Below are 18,567 nucleotides of genomic sequence, written 5' to 3'. Positions count from 1 at the left end.
TAATGTGCGTTATTAACAGATTACATTATTATTTAATATAATATCGATTTTGAATATATAATGTAAATCTAAATATATACTTATAAATCTGAATATATAAATGTATATTGTGAATATGTGAATTGTGAAAAAGTCCAAGTATATATTTATAAATTCTAAACAAATAATTTTGTCTCCATCCAAATATAATTATATCTTTATCAGGCATGTCAATAGACACTTTTTAAAATAAAAACATTATGTATCAAATATCAAATTATTAATGAATTGTGATGCAACTCCCCAAAAGTTCAATATTTTTATTAGTAACTGATGATATTGGTAAAATAAAATAAGTACAATTGATTGATTGAACAAATAAATAAATAACATTTTCGTTTTATTTGGATTTTTCTCCAAGGACAATGGTACCACCATGACCCATGCCTCCTAAAAACATCAGTGTTTTGTGTCCAATTTGTGAGAGATTAGAATTTAAAATCTCATTTTGCTCTAGGTATCCCTCCTCACAAAACGCTAATGCACACCAGTATGAAACGCTAGTTTAATGAGATACTGTGCAAACAACGGATGAAGGGGGCTGTTTGATAGACGTAAGCTTAACTTGAAAGGTGCACAAACAAAAGGTTGCTCTTCACCGTGCCCTTTGACCAACAGGAATAAATTGCCCTAGGCTTCCTGACCTCTCCATACCACTACGGGTTTTTGACTGAACTACAGCCAATTTCACCATGTGATGTAGATCAATACATCTCCACTACAATAAAATTGGTGAAATGATGGTCAGATAGGTCAAAAACCATTCCGTCTATGTGGAAATGAAGGAAATCCGCTCAGCGTGTAATGGGTGTTACGCCGCGCTGCTTTCTTTGTTCTCAGCTTACGAATTCCCTTTATAATTGCTGCAGCCATCAACAACCTTATTTATCTTTACGGTTTAGAAAAGCAGCGCGGGAACGTGCACAAGAGATAAAGCTTTCTGAAAAATTGTAATTTACTCAAGAGTGATGCTCTAAAAAGGTCTGTCTGATTGAAGGTTCAGCAGTACGACTGTGAATCAGAGACAACAAAGAAGTCAATTCTGAAGAGTACCAGAGGCAGCCATGAACCTCAACCAGAGATGTCACAGTTATTGTGTGTGTTGTGTCTTTAGAAACACTGACAGCACAGGCGGGGGAGAAACGCAGTAGGGCACAATATGACAGAGAGAGTCAAAATGAAAAACTGCAAGAGCTGCCTATTGCTCATCGAAAGGTCACTGCACCAAGGTCAAACTGGGAAATAAATGAAGCTGACGGACACTCTTGCTCTTAAAATCTGGTGGTGCCATCATTTAATTCGAACCTGGATTTTAATTGAACCCCTGCACTGACAGCATGACAGATCCGCGGTGTGGCTGATGCCTCTAGTTGGCGGTATGACAAGCAGGAGGGGGCCAATGCACATCTGAGGAAAGAGAGAGAAACAAAAGAGAGAGAAAGCACAGTGAGCCGATCATCAGAGCTCGCTTTAGTTAAAAATTCATCCCTCGCTCATTAAGACAACCTTCCCTTTTGTCTGGTTTACACTTCACTGCATAGATGGAGAAGCAACAGACCTTTAAATTTTGGGTTTTATTTAATTGAAAACATGCAATTTGTAAAATTTACTAGCAATTTCTGCATCAAAACTGTTTCACCACCAAATTTTTGTCTGTTTATTAAGAACCAAAATATGTTTGTTTAAATCATATCCTAGATATAAAATAACATAAATGCAGTGTTGTGTGTGGAACTCGTTCCTTTTCACAGGTCTTGATTGTGTGTTAAAGGAGTAGTTCACTTCCAGAAAAAGGAATAATGAAATCAGGGTTATTGAGGAAAATATTCCAGGATTTTTCTCCATATAGTGGACTTCAATGGGAACCAACGGGCTGAAGGTCCTAACTGCAGTTTTCATGCCAGCATGTTTTCACTCCCAACTCGTCACATATTGATGTTTATTCAGAACCCCTTGGGTGTCAATTTTGGACTTGCAGGGTCCTTCACTGCTTTTAGTTGTTTGTATTATGCGTCACATTTTATGGTTTGCATGTATTTGCAAAAACAAAAATCATTTTATATAAATTTATACTTTCATAGATATTTTGGAGGACCTAACCCCACCCCTACCCACTTCTTAAAGGAAAAGTCCACTTCCAGAACCCCTTGTCATCCAAGATGTTCATGTCTTTCTTTCTTCAGTCGTAAAGAAATTATGTTTTTGGAGGAAAACATTTCAGGATTTTTCTCCATATAATGGACTGATATGTTGCCCCGAGTTCGAACTTCCAAAATGCAGTTTAAATGCGGCTTCAAAGGATCCCAAATGCGGTTGTAAACGATCCCAGCCGAGGAAGAAGGGTCTTATCTAGCAAAACGATCAGTTATTTTCATTTAAAAAAATACAATTTAAATACTTTTTAATCTCAAACGCTCATCTTGTCTTATTCCCCATAAACTCTGTGTATTCTGGCTCAAGACAGTTAAGGTATTTCGCAAAACTCTGACTGTATTTTCTCCCTCAACTTCAAAAATCAATTCAAAATCATCCTACATCACTGCAGAAGTTCTGACCCAGCCTTTGCAAAGTGAACATGCAAAGAAGATCAAACACCCTTAACAAAAAAAAAAAGGGTAAAACAGTGATATAGGACGATTTCGAAGTTGAGGGAGAAAATACAGTCAGAGTTTTTCGACATACCCTTACTGTCTTGAGCTTGAATACACAGAGTTCAAGCAGAGTACGACATGATGAGCGTTTGACATTAAAAAGTATAGAAATTGTATTATTTTTATGAAAATAACCGATCGTTTCACTAGATAAGACCCTTCTTCCTCGGCTGGGATCGTTTACAACTGCATCTGTGTTCGTTTGAAGCCGCATTTAAACTGAATTTTGATAGTTCAAACTCGGGGCACCATATCAGTCCATTATATGGATGAAAATGAAATGTTTCCCTCAAAAAACAATTTCTTTACGACTGAAGAAAGAAAGACATGAACATCTTGGATGACAAGGGGGTTTTATTTGTAAATTGTTGTTCTGGAAGTGGACTTCTCCTTTAACAACATAAAATACACAAAATGCACATAAAATTACAGTGACAAACTGACCAATAAAAAGCAGTATAAAAGTATTACAAACAAGTCACATTGCATTTCAAGTCTTCCGATATCTTCATGCAAAGAACGGAGTAAATCATAAGATTTTTAATTGCTGAAAATGATCCCACACATATCACATTCAAAAAGATACTCCCAAACTTGTTTGCCATGACTCAGTTAGTCACGAGACACACAACAGCCAATGGCATTTCACAACCAAAGCTGACGTAACGCTTCCTCTGGCAGCAGTTTTTTTAAATTTGTGCACAGACTGCACACAGCATGAGTTTGACTGTGGACAGACTCTCAGAAATCAATCATTTTGCCTCAGAAGACTTGGGATATTAATACTTTTTAAATTAACTGTGACTGTAATTGCATCTGCCTATTATATTGTGTGTTTTATATTGACAAATGGTTAGGGTTTAGGGGCATGGGTTGGGTTACATGCTCATAAATATGTAAATAATGTAAAAAATGTTGCCCCAACATATATGCAATAATTGCAAAATAATTAACCAATATGTAATTTAATCATGACGATAAAATTCCTAACGCCCTTTGCGTCAGCATACTGACACCAAAGGTTTCTTATTTAAAGCAATGGAGGACTCATGTCAAAAATTATGCTAAAGGGGTACCCTGTGCTTAAAAAAGTGATGCCAAGGGGTCCTGACCAAGCGTTAATATATGAAGAGTTGCGAGTGAGAATATGTTGTCAGTGCATGTTTAAAGGGCTCTACACGATCACAGTCGAGGAATAGGGGTCTTATCTAAGAAACGAATGTCATTTTCTAAAAAAATATTTAAAATTTATATACTTTTTAACCACAAATACACATCTTGCACTCGCACTGCAATGCGTGTAATCATGTTGGAAAGGTCACACACGGTTAGTTTGTCTGTGTGTTTCGGTTCAAAAAGGTAGGGTAGGGTGAAAAACTCCATCTCATTTTGTCCTTCAACTTCAAAATCATCTGACATCGTTGCTTTACCTTTTTTTGTAAAGAACGTTTGACTTTCTTTGCACGTTTGCTTTGTAAACACTGGGTCGGTACTTTCACCTACGTCATGCACATTGCAGAGCTAGTGCAAAAATGAGCATTTGTGGTTAAGGAGTATATAAATTTTACATTTTTAAAGAAAATGATGTCGTTTCATTAGATTAGACCCTTATTTCTCATTTGGGATCATGTAGAGCCCTTTAAAGCTGCACTGAAACTGCAATTTCGACCTTCAATCCATTGATCCCCATTGAAGTCCACTATATGGAGAAAAATCCTGTAATGTTTTCCTCAAAAATGTTTATTTCTTTTCGACTGAAGAAAGAAACACGCGAACATCTTGGATGACATGGGGAAATTTTTATTCTGGCAGTGGACTAATATTTTAAACTACTAAAGAGCTACACATAAGGAGAAAGTTGCTCATACATATACTGGGCCCTTGATTAATGGCCTACAGGCGTACAGAAACCAAATTGTGGGTTTTTGAATAATCTGGAAGATAATTGGTAAGGATGGTGAGGGAGGATGATCAATAGTGTGTCCATAAAGTGCTGGGGGACATTGATTTTCTTTGACTTTAATTTAGGAGAGCGGACTGGGAAACTAAGGGGAGGGTCAAAACATACTGTAACAAAGACAGGCTTAATATCTGATGAAGAATCATTAGAAAACATTTACAAAGGACAAACAAAGGAGCTACACATAAAGACTCAATAAATCCATACAGATTAACCTTGTCCTGAAAAAACAAAAAAAACAAAAGTGTTATTGTTACAGTAAAGGTAAAAATTAAAACTGACAAGGTTTACTCATTCTCATGCCATTCCACATATGTATGTATATTCAACCTGCAACAAAGGTGTTGTATATGATTTGAGCATAAGCAAATATTATTACTGAATAATACAAATTTGGTCTATACATCACAAAAATGTTTCATAAGGCTTTGGTAGACCTGACTAATTAAACATTTATGTTGAGTAATATTGATAAACAACATGTACTTACCATAGAGTTAGGGTTAGGACTTGGGTTTGGTTGAGTTACTGCTTGTAATTATGCATAATTTTCTGTTATTACTTCTGTAAGTACATGTAACACGTCTAACAAGAACACTGTAAAATAAAGTGTTATCCACACAAATTACAGTAGTTTTGGCAGGTCACTCACTCTCAAGTGTTGCCTGCAGGAAAGAAGATTTTCTTTTTCACAGACATAATAACAGGATATGTGGGGAGTAAATAATGACACATTTTCATTTTATAGTATTTTAATTGGGTCTCACCCTTAAAAGTGACTTCTTACATTTATGTCTTAGGCTGGTGTAACCTAATGTAGTCAGGTTGTTTTAATCAGTGGTTCTCAAACATTGGGAAAGAGTGGATGAACTTTATTTTTAAGGAAGCTTCAGACCGCGTCAGTTCTGTTCTTTGTTCACTTCATTTTAGCACAAAATCGTTTACGAACAATGAGTTTCAGAAAGATTGAAACTGAAAGACAATGTTGCGCCGACTATATTGGATCCAACGGTAATGTCGCAACACAGAAGCGTAACTTTTTATTACATGCTCAGTATTTGTCTTTTATTACAAATTGTTTGATATGTTTGATATGAGTATTTATGCGTTTTTAACTTAAATCACAGCAACATCCATCTATGAGGAATGTAGGCTGTCAAACATACAGAACTGTTAGCCAATCACAGCAGTGGGCATTTACTTCCGAGCAGTGTTAATTTCATTGACGATTAATTTTCGTCATCGTCATTCTTTCACAGATGAAAACAATCTACTGACGTTTTCGTCAACGAATAAAAACGAGAGAGGGATGATTTGGAATGAGATACATTTTAGAACGAATCTGCTGCGTGGTTAGGAGGTTAGATGCGTGCATTTGAATTTTAACATAGCCTATTGATTCTATTGATCTAAATGCTTAATATCAAACCTATAGACCAGTTTTAAAGGTTTGTAAACATTCGTGATGTGCACACATTATGGTTGCAGAAAACCCTGGAGAGACAGCCTTTACGGCTAGAGAATTACACAAATATTGTACAAAATAGTTAATTTGAAAAAGATTACAGATTATATTGATTAGATGTCATTTTCAAAATGTTCTCCACATATTACAAGAGCTTGTCACCCAGCGATAAGCACTGTTATTCAGCGAAGCTGACGTTAGCTAGTGGGATAGCCTTACAGATCGGAAACAGGGATGTTGGGGTTTTTTTTGAGCGGAGCCTATATGATGACAGAAAAATTATGATTTTCAAGTGGCAGTCTATGGAGCCATGGAATAAAAAAAATAAAAAAAGGTCAATTTGATTTTATATTTCAAAATTCTGACTTTATTCTTGCAATTCCGAGATTATAACTTAAAATAATTTGTAACCTGGCTGCCTTAAAATTTTAAGTTCAGTCAACTCAAAAAAAGTTTATTCAACTTGAAATGGTAAATTATACTAAGTGACAACTTTTTGTGACATTTGAGTTTAATCAACTTAAAATTTTAAGGTTACTTACCCATCTGTTAAGTTTAGCAAACACAAATATCTAAGTTGTTACTTAGTATAACTTAACATTTCAAGTTGACTAAACTTATTTTAGTTGACTGAACTTAAAATTTTAAGGCAGCAGGGGAACAAATTATTTTAAGCTGACTCAGCAAATTGTGTTTTTTTTATTTTTTACAGTGTATGAACACCATATGTAAATATTATTTAGACCTACTGTTTAAAACAAATTTATGCTTTAAAAGTAGAGTAATCATAGCAGTTTTAATCCATATGTACGTTTAAACGTCTGCGTTTAGCTACAAATGGCCTCTTTGATGACAATATTCTATAAAAAAATTATCTGCATTCCGATTTTGACATCAAAAGGCACAAAATTTTTTTTTTCCTCTTTTTCCATAGATTTTAACCATTTAGCCCCATTTGTTAACAGTGTTTTTCTGCAACCACTATGCGCGCGCAGCTGCAAGTAATGTAACTGTGGCGTCTACTCCAAATTGGTCTATACAATGAGTTTGGTCATTTTAGAGGAATGCTTAACAAATGCATTACACTGTAACTAATCCCATTAGATTTTAGCCGACTAAATCTATTGTATATTTAGTCGACTCAAATCTTATGATATTTAGTCAACTAAAACTAAATCAAAATTTGGTGTCAAAATTAACACTACTTCCGAGTGTACAATCCGCCACACCTATTCAAACAGAGCGTTCAGATGAGGGGGGGTCAAAACAGGACAGAAAATAGCCTACTGCTTCTAAACCCAGATAGCACATGTATGTCTGGAAGATGTCTGTTAAAGATCACTTGATCTGGAAAGCATCTGCTGTGATGATAAGATGTCAGTTTTACATACATTCTAAATCATAAACATCTTACAGACGTCTATTTGACATCCAATAGGGAACGTACTATAGATGTATTGCAGATGAGCAAACTACATAAAAACTACATCTTCCAGATGTAAATGCAGACGTCAAATAGACGTCTCTGTGCTGTATGTGTGCTATTAGGCAATCGTGATGTTTTTGATGCAAAACATTATAAGTGGACCGCAGAAAACAGTACAAAATAATTTTAAAAAATGCAGTACATGACCCCTTTAAAAATGATCCTTATCTAGTAAATCACAAAACATCTGGAAAAGTCATGCAGCCTTCAAATATTGTTGTGGACAATGAAAGGCCTTGGAATCAAAAAAGGTTGAGAAACAGTGCATTAAATAATGTTTTTAACTACAGTAAATCCAGGCAATTTACATGTGGTATCCACCTTTTTTTCTTACCGTAAGAGTGAGCGCAGCCATTTATAAATTTTACGGGTTTGGCTTCCGGTCTAATCTGGGCCCAGCTATTTTTAGTTGTACAAAACAGCTTGTTTTGCTGCTTGATATTGCAAATTAGTGTGTCTTACCTTATTATTTAATGCATTATCTTAATTATGAGCACAATGGATTGTAGTGCAAACAGTTTTACAGTTTACTGAACATTGTTATTTTTCTCATTATTTCCCTATACATGTAAGCGAATGAACAGGAAGTCTCACCCATAGGTTTACTTCTGCGTTGAAGAAAAAGGAGGAATCATTTTAGGATCCTGATAAAACATTTTTTGAGGAAATGTATTTCGTTTAACAAAAGTTTATTTTCTTTTACTATTTTATTTCATTTTTTACAGAAGTACAGAGCCTCTCCTCTTCCACTGTCAGAAAGGAGAATGTATCCAGTGCTCTCCTGATCAAAGCCATCATGATCTGCTGTGAGCCCCCGTGTCACACGCTCCACCAACCAGCACACACTTAAACATAGCAGGAAGAGGGCACAGACACCAGCTTAACAGCAACACATCCCTGATCAAACACTCACCCGAATAACTGGTCTCACAGCACCAGGGGAATGCACGACACCTGCTCCAAAATTCAGAAACATTTCCAGCCATACCTAAATTTGAAATTAAAAATATACGTTATACATTAACACATTAATATACATTTAAAAATTAACAGGTACCATAAATTAACAATGAATTGCTTAAATAAAAACATTGTTAATCTATAAACATGCTACTGTTCATTGTTAGCTCATGACCTAATTTTATAGTTTTATTGCTTTATTATAAAGTTGAAGACGATGCAACAATGTAAAACGCAGGAACTTGTTTTAAGAGCAAACTTGTTTTACAGCTTCTTTCCATCACACATATCCAAGGAAATCCCCTGAAGGATGTTCTTATTTCAACTTGTGCAAACGGCTGTTGCACGCACACACACTAACACAGTCGTGCTCATAAGCTGGCTGCAGCTGCAGAGGATTGGGCCCTGCCAGATGAAGCATTTTCCCAGAAGAATATGGGTCTGGAGAAACCAGGTCAGGGCCAGTCCATTAGGCTGAGCAGGACTGGACCAGCAGGGCATCACTCGGAGCGCAGCGGTCATTAATGGCTGCAGCTGAAATATAGGCGTTGGCAAGAGATTCTTCACTTGTATACAGATTTGGGGCCAGTTTTTAGTTTTCTGTAAACGGGTCCTGTACAACAAGCTGTTCTGAGACCTGTGTGTCTGAGCACTGCACCGTAATTCTTTGTTAATACACTGGTCTCTCCAAAATTAGTTTTAAGGTTTAAAAAATAGGACACCCATCTCCAAATACTGCATGGAACTTTCTGGTTATTTTTGCTTCATTTCAAACCTTTTATGTACAGGTTTTTACCCTTGAACCAGAACTATGAAAGTCAAAAATAAAAATACAGTTAATATGAATTATATGTTTACAACTATGACGATCTCAACAAAGATTAAAATAACTGTAAAACTTTTTTAATATTTATTGTGTAAATGCAGTTAATATGAATTTTTACATGTACAGCTATGACGATCTCAACAAAGATTAAAATAACTGTAAAAGTTCAATATTTATTGAGTAAATGCAATTAATATGAATTTTTGCGTTTACAACTATGACGATCTCAAAAGAAGTGTAAAATAACTGTAAAACTTATCAATATTTGTGTAAATGCGATTAATAGTAATTTTTACGTTTACAACTACGATGATCTCAAAGTTTAAAATATCTGTAAAACTTTTCAATATTTATTGTATAAATGCTATTAATATGATTTTTTGTGTTTACAACTAAGATGCTAAAATTGTAAAACTAGTAATTGTAAATCTATTACAATAGTTTCAATAATTGTGTCCAAATTATATATTAAATAAATTCTAATATATAGACATTGCATTATATTATTCTATTATACTGATATTATATGTTGATGCTGAGCTAGAGATAAAATGTGATAAAAGTATATTAGAAAAAAAAAATTAAACACCAGCATAAATTTCACTAAAACAAAAACTATTACAATTATTTTCAATAATTGAAATAAAGCAAATAAAATAAACAAACAAAAACTATGGCAACTAATTGAAATAAAGAAATGAATATAATAAATTACAACGAAAACTGAAAATATAAAAATAAATGCTAATTCAAAACATTAATAAATACTATAATACTATACAGGTAATAGTAAAATAACACTGAATATGATTCTGAACTGAGTTGATCTGTGTTGTGTATCATGTCTAGTCAAGCTGTAATATTGTCAAATTATGCTAAATATGTAAAACAAACCAAAAAAGGGGGAGGGGGTGTATTGAGGATATACAAGACAAAGCTGCCATATATAAACCATTTTACAATTTAAAAAAAATATTAAAATGTAACTTCTCTACACCACAGATTTTAAGATATGATAGAAATGACAGTGTTAGAAACGTTTATGAGATAATTCTCCTGTGATGTGTGTATGGGCACATTATTAGTGTACTAACTAAATAAACTAGCAAAAAATATCTGAGAAGTGTCTAAAAACTGTATTTTTTGAAAGTCCACAAGTCCAAGAGTCTTCATAGTTGAAGAAGCACCTAAAATGTTGGATAAAAATTGCCAAAAGGCATAAAGAAAGAGACAAACAGCTTATGACATTTATGGCAGGTCAGCATTTGCTTGAGTAGCATCTGGAATAACAATTTAAAAACATGTTGAGTCTTATTGCTTATTTTTCACCTTATCAAGCAGATTAATGTGATCTGACAACAGAACTTCTGTACTGTACACTTTCTACAGAAACAAAAGCGGGAATGACAGTGTTGTAGTTGTTCGTCTAGCAACCTCCCAAACAATCCCACAGCTGTTTGTACTCTATACAGAAACTCTGAAAAACAGCATCAGACCTGTTGAATATTTGTGAGGCCATTAGCTCAACCAAAACACCATACACTAATAAAACAAGGGGGATTAAGAAAGCGCCACACATGTGCAACACCAGAAAGTTCTTGAGAGGTTCCCCAGACGAGGCTAAGAATAGTCCAGACAGACTCCAAACCAAACAAACCATTAAACATTTCTATCTCACTCAAGGGACGCATTGGATTTAAACACCTGCAAGGTGTTGAAAGTTCAATATTTTATTTGCGTGCCTCATAATGTAAGATATAACACTATTCCGCTAAAAATACCCAGCCATTCCTAAAATGTTCGATATTTATTCATTAAATTACCAACCGGCTCACAGGGCAGTAAGTGAAGTTTATACACAGTATCCTAGAGAAAAGTCCAGGTTGAGTGAGTAGCTGTAAAGATTTGTTAATGTTTTTTCAGTTCAGGTTGTCTGGCAGATCCATCGTTGAATCTACTGACAGAGGAAGTGACTGAACATGATGTCACATGTGATCTGCATTTGTTTGTCACATTTACAGTCTTATGTCTTTCACTCGTGTCTATTTGTCTCTCAGCTGCTCCGTGTTCTGCTTGTGTTCTTTTGGCACCGTGATAGAATGAACTGGAATGAACCCAGAGCTGCTAATGCCCATATGAACGGATTCAAACCTCAGCGGTCCCAGTGAACAGGAAACGGTTCACTTAGTGCAACTTAAATTACAAGTGATGAAACAGCTGGATTTGGATTCAGAATGCAGAGCTGTACAGGCCCATACGGAAATGTAATATATGACATATATGTACCTATATCAGAAGTGCTACTCTCATATATGTTAAATATAGGGCAATATATTATTATCACATATATCCATTTTCTGGATATATGTAGATATATGTTTATAACATATATGAATTTCCCATAGTACAATTTGTATATAAACATATATTGAAAGTATATATATGTTTAACTTTTATATGGTATTGTATGTTATGACCATATATGTTTACAATATATATCAAAATTATATATTGTATTATAAGTTATGACCATATATGTTAACAATATATATCAAAATTATATATTGTATTATATGTTATGACCATATATGTTAACAATATATATCAAAATTATATATGGTACTCTATGTTTTGACCATTTGTTACCAATGTATATACTGAATTTATGCAAGTTTATTAACCATATATGCCTAAAAGATACTGCTTATTGTAAATCATATAACACAATTCATTGCTTAACTTTATTAATTGTTTCAATTTAGTTTTCTGGGGGAAAAAGTAGAGATGAATATATAACCTGTTCAAAAATGCCAATGTACTAAAAGTTACTTGTAGGAATGTATTATAGAGTTATTGAGGGGGGAAACACTTCATGTAACTGTTTGTCCATATGTGCTCTCATCATCAATGAACTAAAATGCATTTTATTAAAATACATGAGCGATTGTATGTGAACGTCACAATAGCGCTTTTGCGCATGCGCCAAAATTCAAACACACCCGCGCTAACGGCAGAGTCTGAGCAATGGCTGCGGCTGAACAAACAGTCATCTGCGGTAAGATGTTTTTCTTAGTGGAAGGATAACAAATGTGCCAGTACCTTCACATAATAAACGACAATGATTTTATAGACGGGCACGAAGACAGACCGACATCACTGAGTGGAGTGGATGAAACGCCTTTGAATGTGGCAGCGGTGCAGGTAATTTACACTAATTTACTCAACGCTTTATTCCTACACTAATATTACATAGAAACTAAGTGTTATATGATTGTTTTGGTCTGCAAGAGCCTCTGTCTCTATATAGATTAGCTAATGTTTTAAATATTCCCTGTCATTGTTGTATATATGATGTTATGATTACAGCTGCATTGATGTGTTTTGCAATTTGCTCGCGTTAAAGTTAATTTTAGCTTTTGGGTAACAGGTTAATCTGTATGGAGATACTGTGAGCTCATTGTTTTCACTTGATAAGCAATGCCACGTTTGGAAATTATTTAAAGCTGTCTGACAAAAATAATGGATGAAAATTATAATGTTTATCTCTGAGATGTAGTCTAGACTAAAACTGCACGAAATGGAATTATTTAAATACAAGCACCTTGAATTCATATAGTAAATGACAGTACTTGGTTATATTGCACCAAGTGCATTGACATGTCCGTGACATGCCTAGAGTGGGTGCGTAAGCACATGTATGTGCATATTGCATAAAGGTACAGTAAGTTACACTAAAGGATGTGATTGTGGGGTTTTAAACATATGGTTAATCTATCGTAGTAAATTTTGTTCATATCATTGCTGATAATTGTGCTATTCTTGTTTGTGTCCCATGACAAGGTAATGAGTCCCGACATTCTCAGAAAATAGAAATGGAGGCCGAACCTGCAGATGTGGATGGCAGTGATGTGAATGATGGAGCATCTACACAGAAAAGGTTAAATATTTTATTGAAACCAAAACTAGCATCTGCAATATACATGTAAACAAATCAAATCAACAAAATATTTTAGTTAAAAATGTGTCTCCATGTACTATTTAATACAATTCTAGTGCATTTAATCTATTAAATAACAGTGGAGTGAGTGAGTTTTGGGATATGGTTAGATTAAACTTATTTTAGTGAATGAAGTACCACATTTCAGCTCTAATTTTGTTAGGGTGGGTACACAAAATATTATTTTATCCTTGCTTCTAGAAAATCCTTAATCTGTCTGCTTTCTAACAGCTTCATGTGGCCGTAACGTGGCTTTAAGCACTATAGATTATTAAAGTTTCACTTTGACTGTGACAAAGGCAGTAAATGTGGTGTTTATATGGAATAATTGTAATATTTATGGTACAAATACAGAGAGAGTCCCCATATCAGTAGGAAAGCGATCAAATGAGCATCTTCCATCCGAAGACTTGTGTTGCATGCGGGAAACTATTAATTGGTTATTCTACAATTAATTGTACCATAAATTATACTACAATTGGAAAATACTGTAAATTGATAAACTGTTCAGCGTGATGACGTTTAATGCCTCCGACAGGGCCTGTAGTCCCATTTAGCAGCATGTTAGCAACCACCTTTTTTAAGAAACATAACAGTTTAAAAAAAAAAAAAATAAATAAAAATCAAGAGTGGGGTTTAACTGGTGTGTTTTATGTCATAGAATAAAACGTGAAAATATTATGAGTTTGTGTAAACCGCAGACCTTATTTTAGGGGATTTAATCAAAATTGTCATTCAAAAACCCATGTCATAGTTCCACCCCTCTATTTCTTTTCTCCAGGCCACATTCTCGATGCACATATTAGGTATTATGAATGTAAACACTTTATTTCATTGATGCTAAATAGCAAATTAAATTGTAACCTGTGAACTCTGTCATTGAGCATTTGGGTTACTATAGTTTAGTTCTTCATGTATATAGAGACATATAATTTGAATGGGCATGCAGGCTGTGCTCTGTCGTTGTTCTGCCATGTCCTTGTGGTATCTGGGAATATTTTACAACTACAATTTATAATTATTACATAAATAATGAGTATTCTGCAGTTTTAAAATAATCTTTAACTTTACCAACCATGTTTAATACTCAGTATATTTGTCATCTTATAGTAGTTAATCACTTTAAGATACAGGCACAGTTCTAACTAAAAACCTAAATTAAACTTTGGTACAATGTTGGATTGCAAGATTTAAGCAGGTTTTATATTTTAATATCATGTTGACTAAAATCAAGTTTAGTTTACTGTACCACCCAACACTACCAAAGCTAAAAAGTTGCTTTTGAATGTGGTGCATTTCCTGAAATCATATATGGTTCAGAAAATTTATTGTAATTATCTTATAAAAACCTAACTTTTACTTTTTTTTTTTTTTTTTCTTTTTTTTTTTTTACAGATGCTGGAATCCAGAAATTTCTTCACCTGGGGCCTACTGGGGATGGCAATAAACAAAAAACTAACCAAGCTGTGGGAATACAAACCTGTAGACCTTTAGCTGAACCACTACAATTGATGTTCTGTTTCTTATGCCTGTTCAGTGTTTTGATCAGTTATATATGTAATTGCTTCTTTTTTTTTTTCCTGTTTGATTGTGCAGGTCAGTAACTTTTTTTTTCTATTTAAATAAATTCTGTTTAAATAAAGATGCTTCTTTGTGTAACTTTCTGTACCATTTAACATTTAAGGCTAAAGGTGTGAAATGTGCAATGCACTGCAACTTTGTAGAGTGTCTTACATGTGTCTACAACCTCTATTTAAAGATCAAAGATCACATATTAAAATATTAAATATATGATACCATATATTTCATGCATATATGTCTAATTTGTATACAACATAATAAAAACATACATATATCTCACATATATTAATAATTATATACATTTCATATATGGCAATGCATGTATTATACATACATAAACATATATTTTTGTATGGGGTAGACTTATATGTCAATATATGAAATTGTTCCATTTTCTAATAGGAATCATATATGGATATGGCATATATAAACATGTATTCAATATATGGGTATTTCATATAAGCACATATATTACATTTCCGTATGGGGGCAGCAGCTGGGAGCACATGTATGTACTCACACACACAAACACACACACACCCTGTCTGTCATCAATATTTTAATGTAATACTCGCTCATGGACTGTGATTATTCAACAGATTGATTTTTAGATGAGTTACAGTATAGATATGCAAATTAGCAGACAGAATAATTCAGAATAGCTAGCCTAATTAGACGGGGCTTGGCTCAATTACATTTAGTTTTAATGTTAATTCCTCACTTTCCCAGTAAAGCTATGCTAACTAGTATTTTCCTCCCACAGTGGTGCTAGCAAACCAGCGGTGAGATTCATCCTGAAGACAAAAAATTGGTTAAATTGGTAAGTCAACTTTACAACACGTTAAATCCTTTATTTGTTTTATATGAATGCTATTTGCAAGGTATAAATATGTTTGCGTTAATAAACATTTCCCACAGTGGGACCATCGCGAGACAGATGATAAAGATGTTTTTAAACGTTTTAAGACGTTTTAAGATCTGTATTTGCTGATCATTATTGTATGCTGTCATTGACTAAGTACTTTAAAATATTATTTTTATATTTCCACCATTTATTTTCCATTGGCACAATGGTCAGTATTGCCAAGGTTGCGGTTTTCCCATGGAATGGGGCTACTTTAAACACTGTTTTACCAGAGGAACCCCACCAAAAAATGTGTATTTTACCCCCCCGGAACGCGCTTTTTTACCGGTGGACCCATTCGAAATGCAACTGGGGTGGTTTTTGGGTAGTTTTTAGTAGGAATTGGGTGGGTTATGTTGTGAATACCTGGCAACCCTGCAAAGGGTCCTTGCACTCCAAGTCCAAAATTCTCCTCTGAAATCTTCACGTTAAATTATAAATACAACCTCATGTTGTGTCAATCACTTTTACACTCTGCCTCCAGAACTTTTGTTCGCCATGAAAAATTCGGATTCGGTTAATTTTTCTGCATTTTTTATTTTTCTGCATTCGTACAAGCGAAGGCCAAAATCCAGAATGGTGTCTGGGGAGTTGATCTGCTTCATTTTGCACCACCAAGCACTGTATGACAAAAAACAAAGTTCCAAAAAAAGTGTGGAATACAAAAAGATGGAATATAAGGAGATTGCTAACAAAGCATCAAACTGAGCCACTGACATCCTGAAGTAAACTTTGGATAATCCCGCAGCTCCTTTATAAGGAGGTGGAACTGTCCTTCCTCTCTGCAATCTCAGGATTGGACGGACCCAATATTTCCTCTTTCTTTTTCTCTTTTTAAGAAGAGAGAGGACAACATTTGTATTGTTTTGTGAATTTTCTTGCAACGGATTAATTAATACTAGGGGTGTAACGATTCACAGATATCACGGTTTGGTACATAACTTGGTTCGAGGGTCACAGTTCGATACGATTTTGGTACAACGTAGCAAAGATGTTCTGCTGTCAGATCACATTAATCCGCTTGATAAGGTGAAAAATAAGCAAAAAGACTCAACATAGCATAAGTAACATAACATATATAACATAGCCTATATATGGTGAGCTTCAGTTCAGTTTTGTGACAGAAAGGAAACTCGATGCATCGCAAATATGGAAATATGGAATATTTGGATTTGTGCCGAATGAGAGAGGTAGGATACAAGAGCACAAAGCTCCATTTCGCAGACAGTTGAGCGCGCAAGCCTTTGAAGTAACTTAACGTTATACTTTGTCAGTGAGAGAAGCGTTCAGAATCAGCACATGGTCACTGTCTAGTGGGCTTTGTTTTCAGTGTGCAACTCACAGCATTTGCTGTTCTTCTGCTGGTGGTTATAAAACAGAGTTGAATTACTGGTTTGGTTGGTTGAGTTGGTTCAACTTTTTGTGCGCCCCCTTCTGGATTAAGGGTGAATTGCCTCATGCACCGAAACAAGGTGCCTGTACCATTACGGTTCGGTACGAATACATGTATCATTACACCCCTAATTAATACGCAACGGACTCAGTGTGAATGACCAATACGAAAAGGCGCATTGGACAGATTGTGCAAGGAACTTGAGTCTGAAATTCTAGTCCGAAATTTTCGCACTTTAAAAAATATATACAACCTGTGTCAATTACATTTACACACTGCCTTTGAAACTTTCGTCTGTCATAAAAAAATCGAATTGGGTTCAACTTTTTGTTTTTACATTCGTAGCAAGCACTTTGAGAGTTGTTTTGACAATTCCGAGCCAGCATGACGCTTTCTGTGTGACGAGTTTTGACGATTACATACAAAATTTGACGAATGCATCCAAAATTTCAGACTCATTGTGCAAGGACCTTTAAGGTTTTTTCATGCTTCATCTGAAATTCTTGTCTAAATTTTTTGAAGGTGAGTTACAGTATAGATACATTTCGGACTCAATGAGCAAAGACTTTACTGTGAATTTACTAGGCTATAACTTGCGACAGGCTCAAGTGACTTATGTCGCTGGAACCCTTGACTCATGATGGACAAAACACCCAGTGAAATTTGTCAGGTATTTTGCATTTTTTGAAAAACCTACTTTTGCAAACTATTCGTAGGTTTTTCACCTGATCGGAACCAAACCAGTGCAGAAAGATTATTTGGACAGGGAATATCAATAATGAATCAAAAAAGTTGCAATTTCTACCCTCCGTCGCAAAGGGACACCAAAACGTTAGAAAAAGGACAAGGTTGAAATGGCTATAACTTTTGAACGGAATGAGATCTCTCTACCAAACTCACAACGCATATGTAAGAGCAGAATCTAAGGCAACTTTTTGTGGCTCTATAACTACAAAAAAACAAACAAAAAACAAAAAAAACCATCAAAACGGCTATAACTACGCAAGTGTTAAGTAAAAATTTGTACCTGTACCTGTACCTGTAAAGACATTTGCGCATCTCAAAAAACATGGCTGCCATAGGCCGATGAACTTTGAGCAATTTAAATGATTGTATTTTGCATAGTTTTTCACACAAACACACAATATTCATATCATATGATAGAAATCCTTATTTCAGACAACTTTACCTCTAGAACCACTGCTGTTACTCAAACCGTTAAACGGCTAAACGGTTGAGAAAATGTGAAAAAAAAAAAAAACCCTACTTTTACAAACTAGTCGTAGGTTTTTTGCCTGATTGGAA

The 18,567-nt window shown here is 34.7% G+C and overlaps 1 long non-coding RNA gene across 1 annotated transcript; it reads left to right on the top strand.

The window, feature by feature from the left end:
- The first annotated feature begins 12,245 nt into the window (after positions 1-12,245).
- Positions 12,246-15,447, top strand: LOC127164850 (uncharacterized). The gene is made up of 3 exons (XR_007827706.1): positions 12,246-12,588; positions 13,228-13,324; positions 14,780-15,447. It is a non-coding gene; the product is annotated as an uncharacterized LOC127164850 (long non-coding RNA).
- The last annotated feature ends 3,120 nt before the right edge of the window (positions 15,448-18,567 follow it).

Source organism: Labeo rohita, chromosome 5, assembly GCF_022985175.1.
Source record: "Labeo rohita strain BAU-BD-2019 chromosome 5, IGBB_LRoh.1.0, whole genome shotgun sequence".
Taxonomy (NCBI): domain Eukaryota; kingdom Metazoa; phylum Chordata; class Actinopteri; order Cypriniformes; family Cyprinidae; genus Labeo; species Labeo rohita.
Note: the sequence above shows the minus strand (reverse complement) of the source record. Positions and strands in the feature narration are given on the sequence as shown.